Source organism: Mandrillus leucophaeus, unplaced genomic scaffold (genome assembly GCF_000951045.1).
Source record: "Mandrillus leucophaeus isolate KB7577 unplaced genomic scaffold, Mleu.le_1.0 Scaffold86, whole genome shotgun sequence".
In the NCBI taxonomy this organism is placed as follows: Eukaryota; Metazoa; Chordata; class Mammalia; order Primates; family Cercopithecidae; genus Mandrillus; species Mandrillus leucophaeus.
The window spans coordinates 2,809,570-2,820,991 of NW_012109363.1; the positions used below are offsets into that span (position 1 = coordinate 2,809,570).

At 45.4% G+C, this 11,422-nt stretch overlaps 1 protein-coding gene across 1 annotated transcript in view; it reads right to left on the reverse strand.

Annotated features, from left to right (window-relative positions):
- NKX3-1 (NK3 homeobox 1) overlaps window positions 1-11,422 on the reverse strand; it is a 41,540-nt gene that overhangs the window by 1,955 nt on the left and 28,163 nt on the right. The gene's annotated exons all lie outside the window — the stretch shown is intronic.

Genomic DNA, 11,422 nt, shown 5'->3' on the forward strand with positions numbered 1-11,422 from the left:
CAGTTCCCTCTCCTTCCCCAATTCCCTATCCTTCACCCAGCTCTCCTCCCTCCGTCCTGAGCCGTTTTCCCAGGTCGGGAGCGCACCCCAAAGCTGGGCTCCTCTGCCCCAACCCACCCGCAACAGAAGTTGAGAAGCTCATGGGGATGGGATGACCAAGACGAACACTCCAGTTAGCTCTTCAGGACCGTCAGAGCCAATCACACGGGGTGAGCATGCAGTCACTGCAGCCGCACGGTACCGTGAGAGTTCTGGGTGCTCTCTCTCTCTGGGAGAGATGGTGGCAAACTCAGATCTGCAATATCTACGATGTCAAAGAGGCATGACAAGTAGGTGCAGCCTGACCCCAGGCTGAAAGAAGGAAACCATATTTGCCAAAGCCTTTTCCCGTTGCACAAGTGGTTTTCTTTGGTGGTTCCTTTATCCGCACTAACCTATTAACTTTCCTTCCTTCCCAGACACATGACATACCATCCTTTTGAAAAGTTTCCAGAAGGATGGAAGGCGTTTTAGGCCAGGATAGGCGCAAAAACTGCATTTAAAAAAGTAGTTCAAAAGAACATCAGCATGCTCTTTTTCCACATTACCAACTGTTAACATTTAACCCATTGGCTAAACAATGGGTTAGCTGAATTGGACCAGCTGGTACTGTGATTGGACTGGACGGTACCGTGACACGGACGAAAGTGGAACATAGATGATAGAAGTATTTTCTTTCCTTGGCTTTTGCCTTCTTTTTCTACGGACAGGATCTCCCTCTGCCGCCCAGGCTGGAGTGCAGTGACGCCATCATAGCTCAGTGCAGCCTCGATTTCCTGGATTCAAGTGATCCTCCTGCCTTGGCCTCTCAAAGTGCTAGGACTACAGGCGTGAGTCTCAGCATCAGGACGATGGTGGAAGTATTGAATTAATGTTAAATTTACTGAAGTTGTACACTGTACTGTCAGTGTATAAGAGAATATTTTTAGGAAATTAACACTGAAGTGTGTAGGAGCAAAGGCACAAGATCTACGAAACTTACATCAAATGGTTCTGAAACAAGGATGCAGTTAGATCCCACACCATAAAGCCAATGGGTTAAATGGTAACAGTTGGTAATCTGGAAAAATGGTAGGCTGATTTTTTTTTTAACCATTTTTTTTTAATGCGACATTTTTGTCTGTCCTGGTCTAAGATGCCTTCCATTCCACTGGCAACTTTTCAAAAGGATGGTATGTCATGTGTCTCTGGAGGAAGGAAAGTTAATAGGTTATTGCTGATAAAGCGGCCACCGAAGAAAACTACCTGTGCAATGGGAAAGACTTTGGCAAAGCTGGTTTTCTTCGCTTATCTTTTCAAAGTCTCTTTATATTAGAACATTCTTTAATGTTTTCTTTTGAATCGTTGTAGATTCACAGGAAGTTGTCCTCCAATGACATTTTATACAACTGTAGGACAATGTAGAAAACAGGAAATTTACATTGGGACATTACAGTTAACTAGACTACAGACTTTTTATTTATTTATGTATTTATTTAGAGTAGGGTCTTGCTCTGTTGCCCAGGCTGGAGTGCAGTGGAGGGATCATGGCTCACTGCAACTTCAAACTCCTGGACTCAAGAGATTCTCCCACCTCACCCTCCTGAACAGCTGGGACTACTGGTGTGTGCCACCCTGCTCAGCTAATTTTTACATTTTTTGTGAAGATGAAGTTTCACCTTGTTGCCCAGGCTGGTCTCAAAGCCCTTGGCTCAAACAATCCTGCCTCCACCTCCCAAAGTGCTGGGACTACAGGTGTGAACCACTGTGCCTGGCTTTATTGTGGTTTAAATTTTTAATTTGCATTTCACAAATGCCTAGAGATGTTGAATACCTTGTCATGTGCTTGTTTGCCATCCATATTTCCTCTGTAGTGAAATATCTGTTCAAGCCTTTTGCTCGTATTATAATTGAATTTTTTTCTTTTTTTTTTTAAACAATGAAGTGGGAAAATTCTTTATATATTGCTGTATGTAAGTCTTTGTCTGATAGGTGATTTGCAAATATTATCTCCCAGTCTGTAGCTTGTGTTTCCATCCCTCTAACAGGATCTTCAACAGAACAAAAGATTTTAATTTCATTGAAGATCAATTTATGAATTTTTGAATTTTACAGAATGTGATTTTGATGTCCTGCCTAAGAACTCTTTACTTAGTCCTAATACTGAAGATTTGCTCCTATGTTATCTTCTAAAAGTTTTATGCTTTACTCTTAAATCCATGATTCATTCAGAATTAATTTTTGTATATAGTGTGAGGTTTAGATTCAGATGGCCTCCTTTCATTTTTAAAATTGAGAGTTGGGTGTGAATTATTTAATAAAAAGTGCTGCCATTTGGAAAATATAAAGTCCTATTCTTATGACAAAATAAATTCCAGACAGCTGAAAGATGTAAAACACAAACAAGCACGTGAAAAAATAAGTTTAACTACACTTCATCAGTGAAGGAATGCAAATCAAAATCACATTGAGGCAAGCCTTTTCCACCTTTCAGACTGACAAAGGTTGAAAGAAAATGGATAATGTCCAGTGTAGAGCATGGAGGAACAGCTGCTATCATAAGGTCATGCCCTGCATCGTGACGTTTGGTCAGTGACAGACAGCATATATGATGGTGATTCCATAAGGTTATAATACTCTATTTTTACTGTACCTTTTTATGTTTAGATATGTTTACATGCACAAATTCTTACCATTGTGTCACGTTTGCCTACAGTATTCAGTATAGTAACATGCTGTACAGGTTTGTAACCTAGGAGCAACAGGGCATACCATGTAGCCTAGGTGTGTAGTAGACTATATCCATCTAAGTTTGTGTAAGTAGCTCTGTGATGTTTGCACAACAATGAAATTGCCTAACATTGCATCTCTCAGAGCATATTCTTTTCCCTAAGGATGCATGACTGTTTTTGGATGGTAACTTGGGAATATTTGTCAAAATAAAACTGAGCATATCCTTTGACACAGCTATTCTGTGTTTGGCGATTTGCCCTAGAAGTGCACAAATACACAATGTATTGACTTGGGAATATACCTTCAATTTGGTTAGAGACTGGTCCAAGCTGCAAAATGTGTTATAGACAAAACCCATTGTATAAAACAGCATTATAAGTTACCTATATAATGTTTTTCATTTGAACACTTTAACATACAGACTATATCAGGAACAAGATACATACATATGTATTCTTTTTTTCCATAGAGTAGTTATCTCCTCTCAGTGAGATGGAGAGATGGAGACAGTAGGTTGGGAGAGGTACAGGAGGATAGTGGAACAGGGTGTATTTCCTTGTACTCGTTGATAATTTAAAAAGATGAAAAATATCAAGTTGGAGCTGAGCCTAGACTGCCCTCCTTCACCACACCCTCCTCAGGCCTGTGAGTGGGGCCACAGCTCATGGTCCTCAGCCTCACCTCACTGCATCTTTCCTCCCCTTGTGCTTTGTATTTGGGGGGTGTGGACGGCTCATCTTCTTTATGAGACTATGGGCTCCCTGAGAAGGGACTGTATCTTCCTCATATTTGTACCATCCCTAAAGTCTGGCTTAGTTCTCGGCATACAGAAAGTGCTCCATAAATGCTTGCTGGCTCAATGTCCAGCTCCAGTTGTTATGAGACATCTCACTGGCTAGCAGAATTATCCAAGAGGGGCCAAAGGACCCCCAGGGAAATCACAGTGGAAGGCTCATCCTCCTCCCCTTGCTGTGTTTATGCAGTTTAAACTGGGTGAAAATGTGCAAGGCAATCTGGAGACACTCAGGGGCTGCAGCCCAGAATAACGCCCCCTTCCAGTGATGGCCAACCCCTAATCCCCAGATTCTGTGAATATGCTATGTAAATAGACAGCGAAAGTTAATGCTGCAGATGGAATTAGCTTCGCTGGTCCGCTGATCATGAGATGGGAAGGTTATTCTGGATTATCCAAGTGGGCCTGTTGTAGTCACAGGGGTCTTTATCAGCGTAAGTATGAGGCCGGAGAATCAGAGTCAGACAAGATGTGACAAGTGAAGCAAGGCTAGAAAGACTCAACTGTGGGAAAGACTCAACTGGCTCTTGCTGGCTTTGAGGGTGCAAGGAGGACAGGAGCCAACTGATGGAGGCAGCAGGGAAAGAAAAGAAGTGGGTTCTCTCCTAGAGCTACCAGAAGGAACATAACCCTGATGACTCCTTGATATTAGCCCAGTAGGCCAGTGTGGGCTTCTGATCTCCAGAACTATAGCATAATAAATGTGCATTGTTTAAGCCACTAACTTTATGGTAATTTGCCACTGCAGCAGTAAGAAACTAGTATGGGGCACTAGCAAAAGAGTAGCAGTGATGAAGGAGGCCCTACCAGCTTGACCTTGACTGTACAGATGTGAACTTTGGAGCCTTTTTTCCTTTTAAGTTATAAATATCTCTTTAGACCCATGATCCCATCCCTTCATTAAAACTGTTTTCTTTGTGTATTTTCTTCCAGTCTTTGGCTATCTTCAATGGTAGGATAAATATAATTTTGTATCCTTTTTTCCTCCCAAATTCATATTACACAGAAACATTTTTACATTGCTCCATTGCATGTTTTAGAAACCATCTGAGAGCTAGAAGGGACCTCTGGATTATCTAAGAAAATGTCTTGCTTTTCTAGGAAGGAGCCTCAAGTTTACAGAGATGACAGAACTATAACAAAGTTGAGTCCCTAAACCTCTAGGCCCTTGGATGTCTCCACTGCATCACCCTCAATCCTTCCACCCACCCCACCTGCCTCCACTGATACCCTTCAGGGTAGGAAGTACAACCAGAGCCCATAGAATTGGCCCCTGTATGTGTGTTTGAAAAGGTATCCGGGGTTTGTTTTAATTAGGTATGGTAAGACACACAGACCCAGAAGTGAATGTCACAAAGGAAGAAGGTGTTTTATTTATTTATTTATTTATTTATTTATTTATTTATTTATTTATTTTGAGACAGAGTTTTACTCTTGTTGCCCAGGCTGGAGTGCAATGGAGCAATCTCGACTCACTGCAACCTTCACCTCCCAGGTTCAAGTGATTCTCCTGCCTCAGCCTCCTGAGTAGCTGAGATTACAGGCACAGGCCACCCCACCCAACTAATTTTTATGTATTTTTAGTACCCCATGCTGTCCAGGATGGTCTCCAACTCCTGACCTCAAATGATCCACCTGCCTCGGCCTCCCTAAATGCTGGGATTACAGGCATGAGCAACCGCACCCAGCCTGGAAGGAAGTTTTATGTTCACATGCCCTAGAAGCAGGGGGCACAGCCTGCAGGGCCATGCAGGGAAACACCAGGGTCAGTTGGGACATAGAGAGGGTGAGGGGAAAGCCAGAGACTTTACTGTGGTTTTAATGGAAAGGAATGGATTAGGGGAGCAGACAGCTACACAGATTTAAGATTGGATAGTCACAATCCTCAGCTTCCCTGTCCTCCCTCCCCTTCCTTACTGACATTCTCCCCTGCCTCTCCCGACTGGTTTGTCATGGTTTCCAATTGTGTCATGCTCACTTCTATCAGTCCTAGGCCTTTTTGCAAGCTGCATGTACATTTTCTATCTCTTGTTTGTGTTCACTGGTTCAGTTTCCACCCAAAAGACTTTGTCCAGCCCTCTCCAGCCTTCATTGATGGCTCTGCGGCTCATTTGGGCACATAATCTTATATTGCCTTAGAGTATTTAATCTTTTGATGCTCACCAGTTGTCTCAGTCCATTTGTGCTGCTATAACAAAATACCATAGACTAGGTAATTGATCAAGAGCAGACATTTATTTTCTCACAGTTCTGGAGGCTGCAAAGTCCAAGATGAAGGTGCCAGCAGGTTCGGTTGTCTGGTGAGAGCTGCTCTTTGCTTCCAAGGTGGTGCCTTATGTTGAAGCCTCCAGAGGGGAGGAATGCTGTGACCTCACATGGCAAGAGGTTGAATCCTTTGTGAAGCCACTTGCACAAGGGACTTAATCCCATTTATGAGTGAGGAGCCCTCATGACCTAATCACCTCTTAAAGCCCCATCTCTTAGTACCATAAAATGTCAACACCTGAACTTTGGAAGGGACACATTCAAACCATAGCACCAGTTTTCTTGTAAACCTTATTGAGGCCCAGGGTTGTGTTTTGGCTTCTCCTCTTCCTTCCTCACACCAGGACAGCACAGAGAAGACTGACACCTGTTGAATGCTCACTCTAGGCTCACCACAGTGAGTCTGTGGCTCACTATAGGCATTCAATAAGCACTACAACCCACTGGGGACTGTTTTGTGCAGAGAAGGAAGCTCAGGCATGAAGGTAACATGCCCAGGTTCTCACTATTAACCCAGGTTGTCCTGGCTCCAAAGCCCGTGCCTTCCCCGCCACCCCATGCACTGGGCACATAGCAGGTGTTCCATAAACACCTGTCAACCTGGCTCTTTGGAAATGGCTTTGAGAACAGATCAGGCTCTTTGACAGCCTGGGTTTCATTGTTTGGGTTGACACTGGGAAAAGAGAAAGTATGCATCAGTTTCACAGAATGAGGAAGGCAGCCAGGACTGTGGACAACTTCCTGAGGGTTGCAGCGGTTGTCCACGGCTTCTCCAAAATTCCTAGCTCAGTTGACCCTCTTTCCTGGCTTGTTTCTCTTTTTCTTCTCCCAAGGGAGCCCACTAGGCAGGGCCATTGAAGAATGGAAACAGAGGCAAATGACACTGTCCTCAGGCCACTTCCTTTCCTCAGTGGTTCCCCGGCAGCCCCTCCCCACTGGTCTTGCTCTGGGCCCTACATTTTTCCCTGTGGCATTTGGTTAAGATTATTGTCATGTGTTAATATGAAAATGTGATGTGAGTTTGGTGGCACATTAAGTGATCCCCCACCATTTACACAGTGACATGAATTAGTCTGACCTTTATTTTCCAGCTGGTGGTTGGCAGAGGGCAGAGCTGCAGGTTATGAGAGACCTGGCCCAAGAGGGGAGGGTAAAGAGACCAACTGCTGGGGCACCGCTTACACACATTGAAGATCTTGTTAAAATGTAGATTCTGAGGCCAGTCATGATGTCTCACACCTGTAATCTCAGCACTTTAGGAGGCTGAGGCAGGTGGGTCGCTTGAGATCAGCCTGGGCAACACGGCGATACTCCATCTCTACAAAAACACAAAAAATTAGCTGGGCGTGGTGGCATGTGCCTGTAGTCTCAGCTACTCAGGAGGCTGAGGGGTGGGGGAGGATCGCTTGAGCCTGGGAGGCAGAGGTTGCAGTGCAATCACGTCACTGCACTCTAGCCAAAAAAAAAAAGTAGATTCTGTTTCGGTAGATCTGGGAGGGCCCTAAGATTGTGCTTCTGACAAACTCTCAAGTGATGCCTGTGCTACTGGTCCAGCAAACACTCTCTCCCTTGAACAGTGAGACCCGAGGACTCTGAGTGGCTCAGCCAGAGAGGGAGGGGGGCTTTATGAGGAGGAGACAGAGGCCACTATAGGTTCACGCAATGGTCTCCATTGTTCCTCTTGGGGACTCCAGACCTCATGTGTTTCTGTGCTCTTTATCTCATGTGCCCATTCATGCTTCCTATCTCATACCTGCAGAAAGTCCTCCTCTCTTCCATCCCAGAACCCTTTAAAAATGTCTGACCTCGCCACTCTGTAGCTGTTTGTGCCAGCTGTCCCTGCAGCCCTTTCTGTAAGGCCAAGGCATGAAGGTTTGGGAAACATTTGCAGCAGATGATAGCTCAACCTTTTTATACCCCTCATCAAGGCTATGGCCCCAGAAAAGCCACCAGTGGGCATTTACTGGGTAATAGGAATCCAAGAGTATTTTGCTAACGGTGCCCTGGTCACCTCTTCTCACCCCTCCATGGCTGCTGGCTTCTGGAGAGCCCCGGGCTGCAGGGCTGAGTCTGCAGAAGTTTCCCTGCCCTCTCACTGGGTGGCCTTGGTCCTTCCGAGCCTGGTCTGCTCAACAGTTTAACGAAGACCCTCGCCTGGGAGATGCATCGGGTGTTGTTTGTCTAAGGGAGGAGGCTCTGACCTTCCCACCCTGTGCTGCCTGCCAGAGCAATTTGAGACCTTCCCTCTGCCACTCCCTGCCACACAGTGCCCACCATAACATGAAGCAGGTTACTGTAGCCTCCTGGTGCCCCAACATGACACCTTCCCAGGTGGATGATCATCTGAGAAGGTGATGGAGCTCATTTCCAGGCACGGGGTGGGTGCAGATCCCTGTGGGTGAGCGGCTGGGTGCCAGGCCTCTGCTTGGCTCTCCAGAGGATTCTACTGATCCTTGAGACTGGACAGGACCTGGGGGGCTGGAGAGGCTGCCTCACAAAGCAAACGGCTTTCTCTCAGGACTGCTGACTGTGGCTCCTCTGATGGACACTTTCCTGAAAATTATTTGGGACGCACAACCGTGGACCACTGGGTGGGGAGGAATTTGCTCAGCCAGGAGTTCCACTTTGGCCTGAGGCAAGTCCCATCCCTATTGCTCCCAGGGAGGGAGGCAGGCAAGACCCTGCTATTGTTTTCACAGCTCAGAAGGGAAATGGCCACCTCAGGCATGTGGGGAAGGAAGAGCAGACCCCCAAGACCACCCTGCAGCAGCGCCCTGATGCCTGAAATACTTTGGGCATGGACAGAACTTTTCATCCATTCCTATATTTATCCAGGCTCCCTTCCCCTCTTGAGGGGCTGGGGGAGGAAAGAAGGAGATAGGGAACAAGCTGGAAGGCATGGAAGCAGGGAATGGCAGAGAGGAGAATGTCCAGGAACAGGAGACATTGCGGCATTCCCACTTAAACATCCACAGAATTGCATGATAAAGGCCTTAGGTATCATTGTAGTAGTGGAGAAACTGAGGTTCAGAGAATCTAAATGACTCACCAAAAATTACATGTCAGTGACCAAGTCAGAACTTTGACCTATGTCTCTCAATGTGTAGGTCAGTTTTATTTCGATCTCCTAAAAAATGTGATTTTTTTTACACTAACATGTTTTATTTTTTATTTTTGTAAATTTTAAAAAATTAATTAATTAATTAATTTTTTTTTGAAACGGAGTCTCGCTCTGTTGCCCAGGCTGGAGTGCAGTGGTGCGATCCCGGCCCGTTGCAAGCTCCACCTCCCGATTCATGCCATTCTCCTGCCTCAGCCTCCCGAGTAGCTGGGACTACAGGTGCCCACCAACACACCTGGCTAATATTTTTATATATATATATTTTTAGTAGAGACGGGGGTTTCACCGTGTTGGCCAGGATAGCCTTGATCTCCTGACCTTGTGATCCGCCCGCCTCGGCCTCCCAAAGTGCTGGGATTACAGGCATAAGCCACCGCGCCCGGCCACATGTTTTAAACAATTAAAAAAGTAGAGGTAATTGCTATAATTTGATTTATCTCATGTACCTTAAGAGAAAAGAAACACAATGTCACAGGCACAGTCAAAGCCCCTTTCCAGTGTTTTATTTCTATGACATGGCAATGGAAATGTAAAGGACTTAAAAAAAAAATCTCATTCACATGTTCTCCTGTCAAAGCCAGCAGTTAAGCCTGGGCAACATGGTGAAACCTCATCTCTACCAAAAATACAAAAATTAGCCAGGCATGGTGCTGCATGCCTGTGGTCCCAGCTACTGGGGGAAGGGCGATGTGTATGGTGGGGAGGTTGAAGTGGGAGGGCTGCTTGAGTCTGGGAAGCAGAGGTTGCAGTGAGATGGCACCACTGCACTGCAGCCTGGGTGACAGAGCAAGACCCAGTCTCAAACAAACAACAAAGCAAACAAAAACAAAACAAACAAACAAAAAGCCAGCAGTTAGCTGATTGGCAAATAGAGAAACTGACCGGCCAGATCAAGCATGACAGCGCCTCTTCCCTAGACATCTGGAGAGAATCAAGGTCAGCTAGAGGAGGCAAGGGGAGAACAATGGTGAGCAGGTGGCAGGGAGGGGTCCGGTCTAAGCAGGTGATCTTGAAGAGGAGGCTGCAGGTGGGGGACCCAGACTCTGACTACTGAGCTTAGCTGAAGGCCCCTGGGAAACCAGTCCCCACGGGCACATTAAGGCCCCACATTCCTGATGGCTGCTTTCCTCAAATATGGATATAAGCTGTTTGGTGCCATCTGAGATGTGAGCAGGAAGAAAAGTGTGGAAATTCCCCAGGGATGGGGAATCCTAGAGCAGGAGAAAGGAGCAGCCAGGTGAGACACCTGGTTTTCAGGGACACACTTATCCACCCTCCAGTGAGGGATGAGTGCTGGGGGGAGGCTGCCCCATTTCATGTCCAGATGTTTTAGGGTGACCTGAACTTGCATTGGGAGTGCATGAAACAGTCCGAATGCTTCATTAGTTTGAATGTTTCCAAACTAATGAAATTCAGCAATGCAGAAATCCTTAGCTTGGCATTAAAACAATAGTAGCTACTTCTTACCTAAAGCTTAGAATGCACTGTTCAAAGCACTGTGCTTGTACTTATTGATGATATCAATTGATGTAATATCAGTTGATTGTATATTAACATCGATATTGATTATATTAGTCGTCCCAGCAACCCCACACACAGAGGCTATTATTATACCTCCATTTTATGGGAAAAGAAACCAAGGCAGGAGAAGTTGACTAACTTTGTTGCAGCCACTCAGCTAGTAAGAAGCAAAGCCAAGATGTACACCATCTGTCCCCAAATCTTGCATGTTTAATCACCTAGGATGCTGTTTTCTGCTGACATTGCTCCTAGCCACGGATTCTCCATAGGAGGAAATGCCATATCCTTAAGGGATGAGTAGGAATTGTCCCTGGAGTCAGCATGTGATTTAAATTGGGAAGAGGGGTGTTGGCAAGTTGCAGAATGTGCTGTCTGCCCTCAAGGAGCTTAGAGTCCAACTAGAGAACATGATAGATCTGAAACAGCAGCCGCCTTCTCACACCTGTCCCCCACATTACTCAAGGTGCAAAAGGATAAAGAAGTGACCACTGACATAAAGCACTGGAACTCAGGAAACAATAAATTACACATAAGATGCATTTTCTGTGCATTCACACTAACGTTTCTGTGCATTCACAGAAATGATTCACTCGAACATGAGGGTTGTGGTTGCCTCTGAGGAGAGAGTGAGCAGGCAGGGATTGGGGTAGGGCTTTAGCTCTGTCTGCATTGTGTTATGTCTTTGAAGAAATACCTGAAGCAGACGATGGAATAGTCATAATAAATAAACGTATCTTAAGCCTTGTTTGCCCTGGAGATAACCATATATAAGACCTCATCCTTGCCCATGAGGAGTTTATATTCAAGTTGGGGAGACAGATATACACAAGAAAAAACAATTATATCAACAGTGGTAGAATATACCAGATGTCAAATTCATAGTGAACAGCAAGTGCTGGAGGAGCTTCCAATTTGTAGAATGAGAAGGTTGGACTGGATGCTGCTTATTATGCTATCATTACTATGTCATA